Source organism: Somniosus microcephalus, chromosome 30 (genome assembly GCF_052327205.1).
Source record: "Somniosus microcephalus isolate GS21.2 chromosome 30, FLI_Smic_1.0, whole genome shotgun sequence".
Lineage (NCBI taxonomy): Eukaryota > Metazoa > Chordata > Chondrichthyes > Squaliformes > Somniosidae > Somniosus > Somniosus microcephalus.
Window position 1 is genome coordinate 32,769,352 of NC_141016.1, and position 21,680 is coordinate 32,791,031.

The 21,680-nt window shown below is 43.8% G+C and overlaps 1 pseudogene; it reads right to left on the reverse strand.

Annotated features, from left to right (window-relative positions):
- Positions 1–474: 474 nt before the first annotated feature.
- The window catches only part of LOC147098107 (scavenger receptor cysteine-rich domain-containing protein DMBT1-like), a 185,077-nt pseudogene continuing 163,871 nt past the window's right edge, over positions 475–21,680 (reverse strand).

Here is a 21,680-nt window from a genome sequence, read left to right on the forward strand (position 1 = left end):
ACACAATATTTTCCGCTACTCTGTGACACGCCCCGGGACATCGCATCCGGGATTTTCCGCTGACTTTTACCTGAAAGGAAAAAACAAACAGCTTGAGAGAGAGAGAGAGGATTAAACAATTCACCAACACAACATACAATCAAATGGAGTCTTTTTCACTACTCACAATATTCTCCCTGATATGTCACTTCTATTTGACTTTTATTTAACTAATAAATAAACATAATCTCTCTGATAGTTTCAATATAGTTTGCCGTTAAAGACACTCCCCACAATCACAGAATTGAATTAATTACAGCCAGTATAATGGGGTGTTTATTTCCACAGTAAATACACAGCATGTTCTCTCTGCTAGTTTCAGTATCACTAACGGTTGAACACACTGCCCATTGTCACACAGTAGAATCCACCCGGGACTGGACACTCACCCAGCACTGGGGCACAAACAATGCAACATATAATAAAACATTGCTCTTACCGGCTTGACGTAAATGTAACATTTTGAGCCACACAGTCACTGCCCATCGGTGGCGGAATGTCCGGGGTTGTGAACGTGTCACAGTGAACATGGTCATTGTTACCAGGAGTGGAAGGAACCGGTAAACCGGGATCAGTGCGGGTCTGAGAGCTGTACACTGTGGGAGAGACAGATTATGGGTTAATGATGGCGGTAAAACCCGCATCAGTGTGGGTCACATATATCTGTCAATTTGGTGAAGGGGCTGGACTTTGTTGGTCTGTGAGTGGAAGAGAATTGTTTTCTACCCACACCCCCGTGCTGTGTTTTACCGCTGGGTGACAGCAGACGAGGTGCATCTAATATCCGAGAATCGGGCGGTTCAGTTTGAGCACTGGAATGATTCCTGGTGCGAGTATTAACAAGGAAGATAATCCACACTGAACAGCATCAGGATCTCTTTTCTAGGACATCTCTTTTCTAGAACACTTCATTTCCTGTAATCACAGCATGGACTTAAATCAACCAACTCCCTGTGTCACCGCCGATTGAAAGGAATTTAAAACAGCGCCAGTCCATTCCTACACAGAGGGCTGGTGACTGCGGGGATGTCAGAGATGTAACTCACCGAGAGTGGAGAGATCACCGCCGGCACTTCTGAGTGTGAGGAGAACATCAGGACCACCGTCCAGCAGAAAGTGACTGCCCTGAGTGTCAGTGACTCCAGTCTCGACATCGTCATAATCGCCCGGAACCGGACCTGGGAGGAAATAGAGATTTCCACTGAAACCAAATGCCAGCACTGAGTGCTCAGAATGATATTATTATAAATCAATCTACCCGGGCCTTGCAGGGCGGGAGAGTGGACCAATGTGGTCTTCGGGTGAAGTGGGGTTATCTGGGGCAATGATTGGACCGTGTCGTGTCGGGGCAGTTTAGTCTCCGTTTTAAAGTCACACATTTCCCACTGAATCACCCACCCAACCTACACATACATTTCACATTTCACGGCCCATAGAGCCGTGTGAGGAAACACAATGAACTGAATGTTTCCTTCCATTATATCATTGGGGGAAGTCGATAAGATGTTATTTCAAATCAAAAGTATTTCCACAATATTCTGTAACTAAAATCACTGTCCAGTACTACGGATCCTTGGCAGTCTCATTTTTCGGCGAATAAGTTCTGATGTCTTTAGTTGTTGGTTTACGTGGTAGAGAGCTTGAAGTCGAAAATAAGATTATAGGAAGTAAAAATGTACCCACCCTGAAGACTGGAGGAGTTCCTTTCAGATATTTCTGAACCCGGATCATTGTCACCCAAAATGTCACTGGTGTAATATCCGATCTGATTGAGGGAGTCAATGGAACCCGAAACTGTCAAACACAAAAAATGGATGGTTATTGGAGAGATTGATTAGCACATAGGAGCAGACAACAAAATACCTTCATCGTCCCTGTTACAATATCCTGGAATTTGGTAACTGACACCATTGTGGGCGATCATTCACTACAAGGACTGTAGTGGTTCAGAGGAAGGCCCACCACTACCTTATCAGGGCAACTAGAGATGGAACATAAATGTCGGCCCTCCCAGCAGTCAGACTCAATAAGGTACAGTCCATTAGTACAGGTAAGACCTCCGGTATCAGAGCAGAGAAAATAGTGTATAACACAGTCGGTTAGTACAGAGAGAGTGAGCGGGGTTTCCTGATCATGATCCACCTTGAATACGACAGCGACACACCCAGCCCAGTCGACCCTGCAAAGTCCTCCTCATTAACATCTGCGGACTTGTTCCAAAATTGGGCGAGCTGTCCCTCAGACTAGCAAGCAACAGCCTGACATAGTGATACTCACAGAATCATACCTTTAAGCCAATGTCCCAGACTCCACCATCACCATCCCTGGGTATGTCCTGTCCCACCGGCAGGATAGACCCACCAGAGGTGGCGGTACAATGCAATACATTCTGGGGGGAGTGGTAATGGGAGTGCTGAACATTGACTCCAGAACCATGAAGTCTTATGGCTTCAGATCGAGCTGGGCAAGGAAACCAGCTGATGATTACCACATTGGCATCGGCCATATCCCAGGAGTCATCACACACCATGCCCCAACTGTTATTGGACAATATCTCCACTCTCCCGGAGCAGTTGGTGTTGCCTCCAACCAGGCGCAACGGTTGTCCCGAGTCTATCAAAGAGAATCATTTATTGTTATTTATTTAGTACAAGCCTGGAATACAAGTCAGATAGTTGGTATAATGAAGAGGTTGAAGCACCTGGTGAATGTTCATGTTTAGACCCAGATTCTCGATCGCAGACCCTTGAACTGTGGGATCTCTCCGGCACTTTGGCTTCTGTTAAGAGGAGAAATATGCTGACTGTATTGGACATCAATGTTTGAAATAATACCCGCACATTGAGAGGTTCCTTGTGTTACCTGAACAAGCAACACCTGCATCCTCCCCGTGATGACAGTTGTGTTCACCCCACGGGTCTGTCTGACACTGCCAAAGGAAGGATTCGTCCGAATCACACTCCATCTCATCGAGCCAAATGGGTCCGGATCCCGCTCCGAATAACCGAGTGTGATACTCAATAGATATGAGGGGGCCGCACTGTAACTGTTTACAGATCACTTCTGCATCATGTCGATCCAGTTTCTCCGAGCACACTGTTCCCCAGGTCCCATTGTAGAACACTTCCACTCTTCCTTCACAACGATGCTTTCCTTTCACCAGTCTCAGCTCCTTGTGCTCTGTCAATGAAGCAAGAAATATCCAGGTGGTTCAATTGATAACTCGCTGTGTGTTCATACTGCACAAAACATGTTGCACCGGGTGTGTTCACTAGTGTCGATAATTATTCAGAAATTTAATAGAAATACAGCTAGAAATCGAACATTAAACAAACAATAAAAATAGAACATGCTGGAAATACTCAGCAGGTCAGGCCGCATCTGTGGAGATAGAAACAGACTTAACGATTCAAGACGGTGACCCTTCGTCAGAACTGGAAAACGTTGGAGATGGAAAAGGTTTTTAAGGAAGTACAGGAGGGGGAAATTGGGGACGGCAGGAACAAAAGGGAAGGCTTGTGATAGGATGGAAGGCAGGACAGATTAAGAGACAAAATGGATGATAGTGCAAGGCAAAAGGAGATGGTAATGGGACAAAAGAAACAAAATATTTGTCTGGAGCAGGTGTTAATGGGAATAGCAGCATCATCAGCAATAGCTACTGCACGAAAGCATTTGGGCAGAGGTTATGATCTGATATTGTTGAACACAATGTTGAGTCCAGAAGGCTGTAAAGTTCCTTATTGAAAGATGAGGTGCTTTTCTTCGAGCTTACGTTGAGCTTCATTGACCAGTGTAGGAGTTTGAGGACAGAGAGGTCAGAGTGGGATTGGGGCATAGAATAAATATCACAGGTAAGTGGAAGCTTGGTGTCAGCTTGCAGACTGAACGGAGGGGTTCCACAAAGCGGTCACCAATCTGCGTTTGACCTCCCCTATGTGAGGAGACTGCATCTTGAGCAGTGAATACAGTATACTAAATTGAAAGAAGTACAAGTAAATTACTGTTTCACCTGGAAGGTGTATTTGGAGCCCTGGACGGTGGGAAGGGAGGAGTGAAAAGGGCAGCTGTTGCTTCTCCTGCACTTCGATGTGAAGGAGTTGTGGGAAGGGGAGGGGGTGTTGGGGTGATTGAGGATTGGACCAGTGTGTCATGGAATGAACGGTCCATTCAGAATGCTGAAAGGGGAGGGGAAGATGTGTTTGTTGGTGGAATCATGCTGGAAATGGCCGAAATTGTGGAGGTTGCTCTGTGAATGTGGAGGCTGGTGGGTTCGAAGGTAAAGGCAAGGGGAAGCTATCGTGGTTCTGCAAGGGTGGAATGGGATGAGCGCAGAGATACGGGCAATGGAAAGGACACTTTGAGGGCACTTTCAACCATGGTGGAGGGGAGTCCTCGGTTGAGGAAAAATGAAGACATTTCAGAAACACTAGGATGGAAGGTGGCATCAGCAGAACAGATGTGACGGAGATGGTGAAGCTGGGAGAATGGAATAGAATACTTACAGGAAGCAGCCTGGGAGGAAGTGAAGTTAAGTTAGCTGTGGGAGTTAGTGGGCTTATAGTGGATATTGGTCAATAGCTTTTCCCCAGAAATGGAGAGAGAGTTCTTGAGGAAGGGAAGGGAAGAGTCGCAGATGGACCATGTGAAGGCCCGGGAAGGATGGAAATTGTAAGTAAAGTTGATGAAATTTTCCAGTTCAGCACCAAAGGGGGAAATGGCATCAATACAGTCATCAATGTACCGGAAACAGACGTGAGGGTGAAGGCCTGAGTAGGAAAGAAACAAAGAATGTTTCACATATCCCACGAAAAATCAAGTACAGCTAGGACACATATGGCTTCCCACAGCAGAATCGTCTATTTGGAGCAAGTGAGTGGAGTCAAACGAGTTATTTTTCAATGTGAGAACAATTTCAGTCAGGCAGGGGAGAATGGTGGAGGATGAGGATTGGTTGACCCACTATTCAGGAAAGAAGTGGAGAATCTTCAGGCCGGCCTGGTGGGGGATGGGGTGTAGAGGGATTGGACGTCCATGGTGAAAAGGAGATGGTTAGTGCCAGGAAACTGGAAACGGTTCAAGTAATGGAGGGCGTCAGAAGATTCATGGATACAGGTGTGAAGAGCCTGGATTAGTTGAGAAAAAAGCGTCGAGATAGGAAGGAATCATTTCCGTGGGGCAAGAACAAGCTGAAACGTTGGGTGTACCAGAGCAGTCCTGTTGGTGGATCTTGAGATGGAGGTAGAATCGGGCTGTGTGAGGTTGGGGGATTATGACGTTGGAGACCATTGAGGGAAGAGGAGGCCATTGACCATCTTGAAAATGATGGGCTGATGTTCGGTGGTGGGGTCATGTTGCAGTGGGAGGTAGGAGGTGGTTTCAGAGAGTTAGCGTTCAGCCTCTGCAAGTTAGAGGTCAGTTCACCAATCAACAACAGCGCCACTCTTGTCAGCAGGTTTAATGACAATATTAGGAATTGATCCGAGAAAACGCATCGCCGCAAATTCAGTGGGAGGTAGATTAGAGTGAGTGAGTGGAGTAGAGAAATTGAAATGGCTGATGTCACGCCGGCAATTCCCAATGAAAATATCTAGAGCGTGTAAGAGTCTAGATGGAGGGATCCAGGTGGAACGAGAGTACTGAAGATGGAAGAAAGGATACTCTACGTGGGGGAAGATTCTGGCCAGAGAAGTGCGTATGGAGGTGAAGGTGATGGAAAAAGAGCTCAGCATTGTGCCGAGCTCGAAGTTCATTGAGATGGGGCGTAAGTGGATGCTGATCATACGGGGTCAGTGATGGGTAGGTCAGACGGGGTAGTGAAAACACAGCAAGGGATGAGATTGGAAGTTCAACGTTGCCTCGAGGAACAGCTCCGCGTCTATCGATTAGACACTTTTCAGCCTTCCGGACTCAATACTGATTTGAAAAATTTCAGATAATAAATATACCTGAATATTATCAGACAGCGGCCATTGCTGATGATTCTGCTATTCCAATTTACACCTTCTCTAGACCCATCTTTTGTTTCTTTATTGTCCCACTATCGTGACCTTTTGCCTTGCACCATCATCCCTTTTGTCATTTAATTTTTCTTGACTTACCGTTTGTTCTTTCCTCCCCTCCCCGCTTTCCTGACTCTGTAATTGCTTAAAAAACTGTTACGTATTTTTCCAGTTCTGACGAAAGGTCATCGACATGAAACGTTTGAATTTTCACATATGCTGCCTGACCCGCATAATATTTCCACGTTAATTGGTTTTTATTGCAGATTTCCTACATCCACAGTATTTTGCTTTTGTATATAATAAAGAATAGTCAGCACATAGAAATTTTAGAAAATAGGAGCAAGAGTAGGCCATTCGGCCCCTCGAGCCTGCTCTGCTATTCAATGAGATCATGGCTGATCATTCAAACTCAGTATCCTGTCCCTGCCTTCTCCCCATATCCCTTGATCCCTTTAACCTTAAGAAATATATCTATCTCCTTCTTGTATATATTTAATGAATTGGCCTCAACTGCCTTCTTTGGTAGAGAATTCTACAGGTTCACCACTCTCAGGGTGATGAAATTCCTCCTCATCTCTGTCCTAAATGGCTTTTCCCTTATCTTTAGATTGTGACCCCTGGTTCTGGACTCTCCCGCCATCCGGAACATCCTTCCTGCATCTAGTCTGCCTAGTCCTGTTAGAATTTTATAAGTTTCAATGAGATCCCCTCTCAGTCTGCTAAACACCAGCGAGTATAAGCTCAATCGACGCAATCTCTCCTCATACGTCATTCCTGCCATCCCAGGTATCAGTCTGGTGAATCTTCGCTGCACTCCCTCCATGGCAAGAACATCCTTCCTCAGATAAGGCGACCAAAACTGCACACAATATTCAAGGTGGAGTCTCACCATGTCCCTGTACAACTACAGCAAGACATCATTGCTCCTGTACTCAAGTTCTCTCGCTACGAAGGCCAACATACCATTTGCCTCCTTAACCACCTGCTGCACCTGCATGCTTACCTTCAGCGACCGGTGCACAAGGACACCCAGGCCTCGTTGCACTTCTCCTTCTCCCAATCGATTGCCCGTCAGATAATAATCTGCCTTCCTGTTTTTGCCACCAAAGTGGATAACCTCGCATTTATCCACATTATACTGCATCTGCCCAATCACCCAACCTGTCCAAATCATACTGGAGTTTCTCGGCATCCTCCTCACAGCACACACGCCCAGCTAGCTGTGTGTCGTCTGCAAACTTGATTTCAAAGAGAAGTTCATGCTTTACCAAACTACTTGAATTATTTGAAGAAGTTGCAGAAAATGTACACAAGGTTAATGTGGTAGATGTAATATACATGGATTTTAAAATAGCCTTCCATAAGTTAACACTTCTTAGAATCATGACTGACGTCAGACGATGTGGAGTCAGAGGACAAGTAGCAGAATAGATAGCCAGCTGGCTACAAAGCAGAAAATAAAGAGTTGCGGTTAAAGGTAGTTATTCAGACTGGTGGAAGCTCAGAATTGGTGTTCCACAGGGATCGGTGCAGGGTCTGCTGTTGTTCATCATTTACATAAACGATTTGGACTTGGGATTTGGAAGTACAATTTAAAAATTTATGGAGGTCACCAAGTTGGGGCTGTAGTTAATTCCGTTCAACATATTACAAAAAGGATATACACGCACGGGAGAAAGTGCAAAAAATGATTTACAAGAATAAAGCCAGAACTCAGAGGTTAGAATTATCAAATAAGGCTGAACAGGTTGTGGCTCTTTTCTCTAGAAAAGAGAAGGCTGAAGGTTGTCTCGATAGAGATCTTTAAAATTATGAAGGGGATAGATAGGGTAGACATAGATAATATGTTTCCAATTGTGGGGAGTCCAAAACTAGGTGCAATAAATGTAAAATAGTCACTAATAAATCCAACAGGGAATTCAGGAGAAACCTCATTACCCAGAGTGTGGTTAGAATGTGGAACTTGCTACCACATAGAGTAGTTGAGGCGAATAGCGTAGATGCCTTTAGGTGAAGCTAGATAAGTACACGAGGGAGAAATGAACAGAAGGATGTGCAGATAGAGTTAGATGAAGTACGGAGTGACGAGGCACGTGCGGAGCATAAACATCACACACACCAGTTGGGTCCAATGGCCGGTTTCTGTGCTGTAGATTCTATGTAAACACTCCCGAGTAAAGCCTCGCATATAACCCTGCAGAAAATGAGCAGATAGAAAGCGCCCTTACCTGAACACACCACCCTCACATCTTCTTTATGAGCACAGTCGTGGTTTCCCCACGGTGCTGAGGGACATTCCCAGAGAAACGATTCATTACCCGAACAGCGCAGTTCATCCAACCAAACCGGGCCTGAGCCTGGTCCACAAGCAGCAGGAAGTTCCATGTCCACCGCATTTCCGCAATCCAGCTGTTTGCAAACCACATCAGCGTCGGCCAGGTCCCAGGAATCGTCACAAACTAAGCCCCAGGTCCCACTGTAATAAACCTCCACTCGCCCAGCACATGGACTTCCACCGTCGGAGAACCTTAACTGCACGTCCTGTTAGAGAACAATGCAGGAGGATTATACTTCCAATATACATTTATCTAATCACTCAATCCAAACATTGCTGCTTCTGCAGTTTAATAAAAAAGTGCTTTTTATGTGTCTGTGACAGGTACATGATTTTATATCCCGGAACATCTCTCTGCACTTACATCTTACGTAGAATTATATAGAATGTACAGCACAGAGTCAGGCCATTCGGCCCAAAAATCCAACCCGGCATTATGGTCCACACGTGCCTCCTCCCTCCCCACTTCCTCTAATCCTTTCAGCATAACATTCTATTCATTTCTCCATCGTTAGATTTATTTCCTCCAGTTCTCCCGTTTGGTTTCGAATGTTGTGCACATTGTTGTACAGCCAATTTAACTTGTTTTTATTAGTTGTTCCACTCACTTTATTTTTAACAATCAATTTATATTTCTGCTCTATAATGTATCTGTTCCCTAACCGTTAATGTATCCAGTTTTCATTACCTTGGTCTGGCATTTACTCACATCTCCTATTTATTTTATCTTCAGGCCTATGTTAATTTCACCTGATTCCTCCCCCCCACCCGTCTTACTAGCTTACATTCTTATCCAGAGCTTTATTTATCATTTCCGCTGCTCATTGCATACGGCAGAATGCAACGTACGGAAGTACAAGCCCACAAAATCTGTCTACACGTAAATACAACATGTTGGAACTGACATCAGTCCGTAACCAAAATATATGTCCAAATTTACACACTGCATTATGCAACTTACACAAGTACATCTGAAGAACATCTGTCCACACTTATACACAGCATAATGAAACTTACACCAGTGAATCTCCAGCACATCTGTCTACACTTTTATGCTGCACAAAGGAACTGATTTGCAAACTCAGCGCGCATTTGACAGCCGAGCTGAACTTCCTATCCCACGTGCTCTCCGTCACAAAGACCGCCAACTTCCACCTCTGTATCATCGCTCACCTCCGTCCCTGCCTCAGCCCATGTGCTGCTGAAACGCCGTCCTCCCATCCTGCGCCCTCCATAACCTTCAGCTCAACCGAAAACTCCTGATATCCTGACCCGCACCAAGTCACACTCACCAGCTTCCCTCTGCTCACTGCTCTCCATTGGTTTCCTGTCCGCCAAAACCTGTAGTTTTAAATTACCATCCTCAGGTTCAAATATCTTCATTGATTCGACCCCCCCCCCCCCCGCTATCACTGTAACCGCCTCCATCCCTAATCATTTCGGGAACTCTACTGTTCTCCAAATGTGGCCTCTTGTGCATCACCGACTTCCTTCGCCCACAATTGGCGGCCGTGGATTTCGCCGTCTCGGTCCCAAGATCAGGAATTCCTTCCCTAAACCTGCCGCCTCTCCTGGTTTAATACCAGCTCTTGAAACCGACCCAAATGGCCAGGCTTTTAGTCGCCTGTCCTATAACCTTGGGCTTTCACTCTATGTCAGTTTTCTCCTTGTGAATCATCTTACGACGTTTATCTTTCGTTAAAGGCGCCATATAAATGCAAGTTCTTGTTATTTTTCAGTTCTGCCGGTGTGCTCTAGCTTTGCTGTCACCCCCTGAGTTAAATAAGTGGTTGGAGAGACAAAGAGGAATATGTGACCTGTATTAAAACAGTTCTCAGCAGATTAGATATTCCCCTTTATGGTTCTGTAAAATAGAACCATTTGTTCACCTGAACACAGGACCCCTACGCCGATGCTGTCATTGAGAGATGGATTCAATGTGAATGAGCTGCAGTTCCGGAGCTGAGACTCGTTTCCTTCACACTGGACATCATTCACCCACACGGGCCTTTCACTCTCTCCGTACTTTGAAGAGTTATAAGCGGCTATTGCAGAGCCGCAGCCCAGCTGTCTGCAGACCACGTTGGCATCATTTAGGTCCCAGAGGTTGTCCCGCACTCTCCCCCAGCTGCCGTTGTAGTAAATCTCCACTCGCCCGTCACAGCGGCTTCCCCGTTAGTCAGTCTCGGCGGCCAACCTTCATCTACAAAAAGAAACACATTGAGAGCAACGGTTAAACTGAGCCAAAATATCCCATAATATTATTAATTTTAATGATTACATTTCTGTAATAATTACCCACAAGGCTTGTAGGCAGATCCTCTCCGCCATTACCTTTTCTCGGTTAATTGATTTTAGAGAGATGTCGAGCTGCTTCTGGAGGCTAATCTGGGGAAAGCGGCTAAAAACAAATTGGGGGCGGGCGGCCCAGGCCGGCTATTGATATGAGCTGTGATCAAAGGCAGGAGCACGGGTTTGAAATGGGTTCTAGCTGCTCAAAGTTTATCTTATTCAATACGGAATTATACAGACAGAAATTTAAATTGGTAAAGCCTTTCAAAACTGCAGGACGTCCCAAACCGCTTCGCAGCCAGTGAAGTAGTTCTGCTTTATAGGCACTGGGGGACCGGCCGAAGGGTTGATGGGCCTCCACCTGTCTCCAGTGTTCCCATGTGCCAATGTGTGAAACGCCGAAGCGAATTTGCCCTGAAAACAGCACTGACATAACGGACCAGATGGCGGCGCTGGTGAGCGATCAGTGTGACCCAGGACACCGGGAGAACTGTGAGGTCCCGTGAAATAATCAGAGGTCCAGCACACTGATATATAACCTGAGGTATTTCAATCACTAGTAATTATATTGCACTCAGTGTATTGAATATTAAAATCACCTCATACTATTTATCGAGCAATATATTAACACTTGGCGTTTTCAATGACAATACAACTGATCTCTACGGGGAATCGCATATAGATTAATATTTTAAACTGGTAGCATTTAGAATGGTTTCAAGTATTATAATTTATTTACAGCACAGGAACAGCCCATTCGGCCCAACAGGTCTCTGCCGGTGTTTATGCTCCATAGGAATACCCCCTCCTTACTTGATCTAACCCCATTAGCAAATCCATCCATTCCTTTGTCTCTCCTGCACTTATCTAGCTTCCTCTTAAATGCATCTATGCTGCTCCCCTCAACTATTCATTCTGGTAGCTAGTTCCACGTTCACACCACTCTCTAAATAAAGAGTTTTCTCCTGAATTACTTACTGACTTCATTAGTGTCAAACTTACATTGATGTCCCCTAGTTTTGGTCATCCAAACTAGTGGAAACATCTTATCTACATCTATCGTATGGAACACCCTCATCATTTTATAGTGTTGATTCATATTTTAACTGGTATCATTTATTGTGGTTTCAATACAAATGCAGATTGACCATTCTATAGCAGTGTCGCCACTGTCGTTGTTTGAACGTTTTAGCCAATTCTGCTGAATTCTGGGTAATGCTCTGGAATCACCCGGACAGAGATAAACACCGGAAGACGAGGCAGTCATTGATTACACTTGTGCTGCATTGAAGCCCTTTGGTTCATTACTAACTCACTTGCGAGAAATCGATCGACAAACACTCGCTCAGTGGCAATGGAAACATCTACAGTTGGTGTATTTCAGTTCAATACACTGAGTGGACTCACCCGAGCAGATGACACTGGTGTCATTTCCATGTGAGCAGCGAAACTGATCCCAGGATGAAACCGGACAATCCCACAATCGGGACTCGTTCCCCTGGCAACTGTAGTTCTCCTTCCACACTAGGCCGGTTCCCTCCCCAAAGTGAGCTGCTCCCGGGGTTGCGGTGACTGCCCCGCACTGAAGGTGCTCACAGACCACGCTGGCGTCTTCTAAACCAAAGTAAACATCACACAGCGTCCCCCACTGGTCTCCGTGTAGCACTTCCACCCGGCCGGAGCACCCGGTGTCCCCGGATACCAGCCTGAGATCTCTGTGACCTAAATGTTAATTATAACAATACCAAGTAATATTATTATATTATTAAAAACGAATAACGTGTTAATTATCAGAGTCACAATGGAAAACACTTTAAGGTGGATTCACATCGCATCTGGTTCCAGCTCAACAACAATAACTATTACTACTCCCACCATTACTACTCCCACCATTACTACTTCTATGGAACTTCTGCCACCATTACAACTACTGCTAATCCCACCACTACTGCTAGTATTACTTGCACACTATTACTGCTACTGTTGCTTCTGCTACCATTACTATTAATACTGCTAATGCTCTTACTGCTGCTACAACTATTAGCTTCAGTATCAGTACTGCTGCTGTTCTTACCGCTACTATTACTGCCGCTACTGCTGTTACGACTACCTGTAATATAGGGACAGGAGTCGACTATTCAGCCCCGTGAGTTTGTTCATCCATCATGGCTGATCTGATCTGCACCTCAACTCCACTTTTCCTACTTTGCTCCATATCCCTTGATTCCCTTACTTAAGAAAAATCTATTAATCTCTGTCTTGAAATTCACAACTGCCTTTTGGGGAGGGAATTCCAGATTTATGATTTCTCTCCTGAATAACCGAGCTCCAACCTTAAGAATGTGCTCTTTGTGCTGGATTCCCACACCAGAGGAGATATTTTCTGCATATCTACTCATCGATCCTTTTATCATTTTAACCATCTCAAATACATAACCCCTCAACCTCTAACCTCAAGGGAATACAGACCAGATTTATGAAACTGTCCACATAATTTAAACCTTTTAGCCCTGGTATCGCTCTGGCGAATCTTCGTTGCACCCTCTCCAGGAACACTATATCCTTCCATGACTGAACACAACACTCCAGATGGGGTCTGACTAACAATGAAGCATCACTTCCTCTCAATTGTATTCCTGCCTCCTTGATATGAAGGCTGGCATTTCATTCGCCTTTTTTACTTCTTCTTGCACCTGTGCACTAGCTTTATTGTCTGGGCACCCAAACCCATTTGCTTCCCCACAGCTCCTGTTCTCTCACCATTAAGAATATATTTTGATTGGTCTTTCTTGGATGACTTCACACTTGCCCACATTGAACAGCACCTGCCACAGACTCGGTCACTCACTTGATCTATTTGTGCCCTGTTGTAACTTTCTGATCCCACCTGTACAACTTGTGCACCTGCTAACTTAGTGTCACCTGCAAGCTTGGTCATACTACTCTCCATTCCTTCATTCAAGTCATCACTAAATATGTAGGTAAAAAGTTAAGGCCCCAGTACAGTTCCGTAAAGAGCAAAACTTGTCTTAACCCGCTAATCAGAGCTACTCCCTTTATCCGTAATCCCTGTGTCCTACCTCTAAAACAATTTCCAACCCAAAAGAACATAAGAATTATGAGCAGGAGTAGGCCATACGGCCCCTCGAGCCAATTCCGCCATTCAATAAGATCATGGCTGATCATCCACCTCAACGTCACTTTCTTGTTCTATCTCCATATCCCTTTATACATCTAGATTCCAAAATTCTATCTCTCTCAGCCTTGAATATGCTCTTTAGGGAAGAGAATTCTAAATATTCATTACCTTCTGAGTGAAGAAATTCCTCCTCATCTCAGTCTTAAAATACCGACCTCTTATCCTGAGACTATGCCCTCTCGTTCTAGATTCTCCATACAGGTGCAACAATGTCTCAGCATCTATCCTGTCATACCCCTCAGTACTTTATATATTTCAATGAGATCACTTCTCAATCTTCTAAACTCCAGAGACTATAGACCCAATCTAATCAATCTCTCCTCATAGGACAACCCACTCTTCCCAGGAATCAAACTAGTGAATCTTCGTTGCACCACCTCTAAGGCAAGTATATCCTTCCATGGCTATGGAGATCAAAACTGTGCACAGTACTCCACGCCTGATCTCACCAAAGCCCTGTATAATTGCAGCAAGACTTCCTTAAATGTGTACTCTAACCCTATAGCGATGAAGCTATTTGTTTTCCTAATTGCTTGCTGTACCTGCATGCTAACGCACTGTGGGTCTTGCACTAGGACACATAAATCTCACTGAACAATATTCTGTTTTTTTATTCTTCCTACCAAAGTGAATTGCCTCCGATTTCCGCACATTATACCACATCTGCCACTTTGTTGCCCACTCACTTAACCAGTCTATGTCCCTTTGCACGCTCTATGCGTCCTCCTCACAGTTTACTTTCCCACCTAGCTATCTATCGTCAGCAAACTTGGACACATTGCACTCGGTCCCTTCATCCAAGTCATTAATACAGATTGTGAATAGCTGAGGCACAAACATTAATCCTAGCGGCACCCCACTAGTTACAAACTCCCAATCTGAAAATAACCAATTTTTCCCTACTCTCTGTTTTCTGTCTGTTAATCAATCCTTTATCCATTCTAATTCATTACAACTTCATCTTCAATATCGGACACATTTATTTATGCGAATAATCTCTTGTCCGAAGCCTTATCTAATGTTTTCTGGAAGACCATATAGGAACATCCAAAGCTGTCCTCCTTCTCAGGGACCTCCTCAAAAAAATCCACTACACCTCACCTACATTTATATAAACATAGAATGATACAGTACTGAATGACATCATTCGGCCATCGTGCCTGTGCCACCTCTTTGAAAGATAGAGCCATTTCGAACCACTCCCCAGCTCTTTCTCCATAGCCCTGCACATTTTTCCACTTCAATTATTTACCCAATGCCCTTTTGGAAGATATTATGGACTCTTCCTCCACCACCCTTTCCAGCAGTGCATTCCACATCTAAACAACTCGCTGCAGAAACAGTTTTTCTGATGTCGGCTCTGATTATTTTGCCAATTAACTTAATTCTGTGTCCTATAGTCACCAAATCTCTTGCCACTGGAAAAAGATTACGTTTATTTACTTCATCAATACCTTCATAATTGTGAACACCTCTATGAAATCTCCCTTAATCTTCACTGCTCTAAGGAGAACACCTTCAATTTCTCTAGTCTCTGCCAGTAACTGAAGTCTTTCGCCCTAGTACCATTGAGGTCAATCTCCTCTCCACACTCTCTAAGGCCTCGACATAATAACTAAAATGTGGTGCTCAGAATTGGCCAAAATACTCCAGCTGGGGCCTATTCAGTTTTTTTTATAAAGGATTAGCATAATGTCATTGCCTCTACTTTTAATCCCAGGGATCCCCGCTGCCTTCTTAACAACATTCTCAACTTGATCTGCCACCTTAAATGTCTTGCGTGCATAAACCCCTAGGTCTTTCTCTTTCTGCATCACCTTTACAATTGAACCATTTTGTTTATATTGCCTCTCCTCATTATTCCTACTAAAATGAATAATTTCACAGTGCTCTGCGGTACATTTCATCTGCCATGTGTCTACCCATTTCACCAGTCTGTCTATGTCCTCCTGAAATCTGTTGCTCTCGCTCTCACTGGTTACTGCATTTCCAAGTATTATATCATCTACAAGCTTTGAAATTATGCCCTCTATACACAATCGAGGTCATTAATATATTTCAAAAAGAGCAGTTGTCCCAAACCGACCCGTGGGGGACACCACTGCACACTTCCCTCCAGTATGAAAAACATTCATTTAACACCACTCTCTGTTTTTGTCCATTAGCCAATTTCATATCCACGCATCCACTACCCCTTTAATTCCTTGGGCTTCAATTTTGCGAACAAGTCTATTTAATTTTTATGTGGTATTTTATGAAACGCCTATAGAATGTCCATATACAAAACAACAACCAGAATACCATCATCAACTCTCTCTGGTAATTCATCAAAGATTTCAATCTGGTTAGTCAAATACGATTTTACTTTAACAACATTCGATGGAATCTGGAAGAGTACCCATGGATTGGAGGGTAACTAATGTTAGCCCACTATTCAGAAACGGTGGTAGAGAGAAAACGGGGAATTACAGACCAGTAAGCCTGACATCCGTAGTGGGGAAAATGCTAGAGTACATGTTAAAGATGTAATAACAGTGCACTTGGAAAACAGTGACAGGATCGCGCAAAGTCAACATGGATTTACAAAAGGTAAATCGTGCTTGACTAGTCTACTGGAATTTTTTGAGGATGTAACTGGTAAAATAGATAAGGGAGAACCAGTGGATGTGGTGTATTTGGACTTTCAAAAGGCTTTCGATAAGGTCCCGCATAAGAGATTAGCGTGTAAAGTTAAGGCACATGGGATTGGGGGAAAGGTATTGACTTGGATAGAGAACTGGTTGGCAGACAGAAAGCAAACATTTGTAAAAAACGGGTCTTATTCCGAGTGGCAGGCAGTGACTGGTGGGATACCGTAGGATCGGTCCTTGGACCCCAGCTATTCATAACATATATTAATGATCTAGACAAGGGAACTAGATGTAATATCCTCAAGTTTGCAGACGACACAAAGCTTGGTGGGCGTGTGTCCTGTGAAGAGGAAGCCGAGGAACGCCAGGATGATTTGGACAGGTTGTGTGATTGGGCAGCATCATGGCAGATGCAATATAACGTGGATAAATGCGAGGTTATCCACTTTTGTGTCAAAAACAGGAAGGCAGATTATTATCTGAATGGCAATGGATTGGGAGAGGGGGAAGTGTAAGGAGTCCTGGGTGTCCTTGTGCACCAGTCTCTGAAGGGAAGCATGCAGGTGCAGCAGGCGGTTAAGAAGGCAAATGGTATGTTGGCCTTCGTAGCGAGAGGGTTTGAGTACAGGAACAAGGATGTCTTGCTTCAGTTGTACAGGGCCTTGGTGAGACCACACAACTTGAGTATTGTGTGCAGTTTTGGTCGCCTTATCTCAGGAAGGATCTTCTTGCCATGCAAGGTGTTCAGCAAAGATTCACCAGGCTGATACCTGCGATGGCAGGAATGACTTTGAGGAGAGATTGGGTCGATTGGGCTTATACTCGCTGGAGTTTAGAAGAATGAGGGGGGACCTCATTGAAACTTATAAAATTCTGACAGGACTGGACAGACGAGCTGCAGGAAGGATGTTCCCGATGGTCGGGGAGTCCAGAACCAGGGGTCACAGTCTAAAGAAAAGGGGTAAGCCATTTAGTACAGAAATGAGGAGGAATTTATTTACCCTGAAAGTTGTGAACCTGTGGAATTCTCCTCCACAGAAGGCGGTGGAGGCCAATTCATTAAATATATTCAAGAAGGAGTTGGATATATATCTTAAGGCTAAAGGGATCAAGGGATATGGGGAGAAAGCAGGGACAGGGTACTGAATTTGGATGATCAGCCATGATCGCATTGAATGACGGAGCAAGCTCGAGGGGCCGAATGGCCTACTCCTGCTCCTATCTTCTATGTTTCTATGTTAACAAATCCATACAGACTTTCATTCATTAACTCATATTTTCCCCAGTGCAAATTCACTGTGTTGTGGATTATTGTCTCTAAAACACTCCCCTCCACCAGCATTAGGTTGACTGGCTTGAGTTGTCGCGCTTATCCCTCAGTCCTTTTTGAAGAGGAGTATAGTATTTTCTATCGTCCAGTCCTCTGACCCCACTCCCATATCTAAGCAGGATTGGAAGATTGGGGTCGGAGCTTCCTCAATTTCCAGCCTTACATCACATTCAGGCCCGGTGACTTATCTAGTTTGAGCACTGCCAACATTTTAATGCATCCTCTTTATTTTTATCCTATTCAATTGCTCTAGTACCTCCTCCTTCACTGTGACATTGGTGGCATCCTCTTATTTAGTGAAGCCAGATGCAAGCTACTCAGTTATTACCTAAGCCATGCCCTCTGCCTCTACAAGAAGATTTTATTTTGATGCGTAATTGGGCCCATGCTTCATTTGAATACTATTTTACTATTTATATGTTTAGAAAATTCTTTTATGTTAACTTGTATGTTACCCACTAATCTATACTGATGTGCTCACTTTGACTCCCTAAGTTCCTTTTTCAGTTCTCCCTGTACTTTTTGTATTCAGCTTTGCTCTCTACTAAATTATGAACCTGTCAGTTATCACAAGCCTCCTTTTTCTGTTTCATTGTAATCTCTATCTTTAGTCATCCAGGGAGCTCTAGTCTTGGATGCCCTTCCTTTTTCCCTCATAGGTACGTGTCTAGTCTGTACTCGAACTATCTCCTCCTGCTGGCTCGGATCACTTTCGCTCCCGGAATCCTGGAGCTTCCCAAATGCCTCATAATGACGGTCACCACTCGCAATATTGATCCGTGTCCTCTTTCTCTCCCGTGGATAAACACCATCCAGTCCTGGGTCATTGTTAGTTTTGAGCACCTATGCTTTTCTCAAAGCTGCGGGTTGTTTGCCGAAATAGGTAAATAATTGCATTGTTACTGAACAATTACTGGGGCTTGGGGAGGTCATCGTTTAGTGTATCATCTACTTTATAATCACCAATCCATCCTTTTGACCATATTAGCGTCTTCTCAGCCTTTATGTTACATTTCTGAACTTCTCATTGTTATCTTTTGTGGATCTGCGCCGCTCAATTCCATGTTCCTGATAATCTCTGTGCCCGCCTTTTTACAAAGTTTTGAATTACGTTAGATTCTTTTTTTCACAATTATTGGAGGTGAAATTGTTCTTGGGTGGAAGCACAAAACGGGCCACTTCATTGGAAAATAACATCGGGCGGAGTGTAAAGCGGGACACGGTCGCTCTTGCGCATTTTAGGCTCCTGCCTAAGATCAATTTCTACCTTTCTTTGTCTATTTCACTTCTGAATCACTGGTTGTTGTATTTATCATCATCATTGTTCATGGTTCTATTTCTTCTGAACCTAGGTTTGTGTTTACTCTATGACCAGCATCATTTACCTAAAGGCACTGTAATTGCCCACGTGTTGCTGCCCAACTCCGCTACCTCAAAATAATTTGAATAAACCCCTTCGTAGGTCCTTTGCAGTGAATCAGTTTAAGCAACATTCCATGTTCCTGGCCTTACGTAGTTCAAAATCGCAGGTAACAATCCACTTGATTATATTATGGCGTGCTCCCCCAGGCCGCCGCGCATCCATTTTGCATGCCTTGTGGCAGGTTCTCTTGAATTACCACGTCAAGCTGCACACACACATTCCTCGCTTCTCTGAAGCTTTGGGCCTTATATTTGTCATCAGTTTCACCTGTGGCTCAGTTGGTAGCACACTCGCCTCTGAGTCGGAGGTTGGGGTTTCAGAGTCCCACTCCAGGGACATGAGCACATACAGCTAGGCTGACACTCCAATGAAGTGCTGAGCGAGAGCTGCACTGTCGGTGGTGTAGCTCTCTTGTGGATGAGATGTTAAACCGAGAGACCGTCTGGTCAGGTGGATGTAAAAGATCGCCTGACACTATTTCGAAGAAGAGCAGGGGAGTTATCCCCGGTGTCCTGGCCAACATTTATCCCTCAACTAACATAACAAAAGTAGATTATCTAGTCATTATCACATTGCTGTTCGTGGTCATCGTTGGGCGTAAACTGGCTGCCGCGTTTCCCACATTACAACAGTTACTCCACCTTGAAATGTAAAGCGCTTTGGAGCGTCCAGTGGTCGTGAAAGGCGCTATATAAATCCAGGAATTTCTTTCTTTTTATCAAGTCCAACTCCCAACAGGTGGAGTATTGTCAGTTTGTATTAGGCTGACTGAAACCCGGTTGAAATAACATTCTTTTCTTCACACACACTTCTCTATTCTAATTTCAGTGATTTAGGGGAATATTGACTTGGCTTGATGATATAAATCTGTGATAGTGAATCTGCAGCTCATTTTACATCTCCCCTTATTTTTATATCCATTGATGTCTATAGAAATAAAAATCCGGAGACACGTAAAATGGGGAGCATAATTGCTGTTGCCGATTTCACATTATTGCACAAATGTAAAAATTGGATCTGCAAACTTGGAATTAATTCGTCAGAGATGGTTCAGTTTGTTTCTGTCCCATGAACATTATCTGAAATTGATGAAGCACATGCTCAGATTTAAACCAAGAAAGATCACCATGGAATCATTTTAACTTTGGGCGATGGCGTGATCCGGGCAACATGGAACTGAAAGGCAAATATTCACTTCGCCTGATTTTCCTTTTGTACTGAAGTCAATGAAATGTGAAATCGGCCGATGTATATAATGAACGGCCAATTCCAAACTGCTCATTTCCTGGGATGTGAGGTTGTCTATAACTGATTAAACAATAATTAATTCTGCCCCTTTAGACATCGGAGAGAAACTCTACAGAATAATTAAATGATGCAAGTTTTTTATTGCTCTATTAACCGATTGTGACGGGATGATTCAATATACTTACAAAGTTATAAATTATTTACAGCACAGAAACAGGCCATTCGGCCCAACAGGCCCATACCAGTGTTTATGCTCCACAATAGGCTCCTCCCACCACTCCTCACCTCACCCCATCAACATATCCTTCTATTCCTTTCTCCCTCCTGCGCTAATGTAGCTTCTGCTTGACTGAATCTATGATATTCACCTCAAGTACTCCCTGTGGTAACGAGTTCCAAATACTCACCACTCTCTGGGTAAATAAGTTTGTTCTCAATTCCCTTTTGGATTTATTAGTGACTATCTTATTTTTATAGCCTCTAGTTCTGGTCTTAGTCATAAAGTGGAATCATCTCCTCTACCTCTACCCTATCAAACATTTTCATAATCTTGAAGACCTCTATCAGGTCACCCCTCAGTCTTCTCTTGCCTACAGAAAAGAGCGCCAGTCTATTCAATCTTTCTTGATAGATATAACCTCTCAGTTCTGGGATCAATCTAGTATATCTTGTTTACACCTTCTCCAGTGCCTCTATATCCTTTTTATAATATGGAGATCAGAAATGTTCTCAGTACTCCAAGTGTGGTCTCACAAAAGTTCTATACAACATTAAGATAACGCATAATTTTGTGTCCTCTGCAAATTTAAAATTGTGCTCCCGATTCCAAATCATTAATGTAAATGGTGAACAACTGAAGTCGCAGCACCGCTCCTTGTGGAACGCCTCTTCCCACCATTTGCCAAACTGAGTAACTACAGTTAACCCCTACTCTGTTTTCTCTTCTGTAGCCAGCTAGCTATCCATATATACTTAAAAATCAAGCGCTTCAGTGGTTGTGTTTTGCTTTTCCGGGTTATACATTGACTGTTAAATTAACTAAATAATGAAACTCTGCTGTGTTTAATATTCCTTTCTTGAGGTATAACAACAGTATCAATTGTTTAAAAATATTTTTTAGTGGAATTTGAGATGGGATTAAATATAATAAATTAATCAATCATTGCTGGATTCTACTGC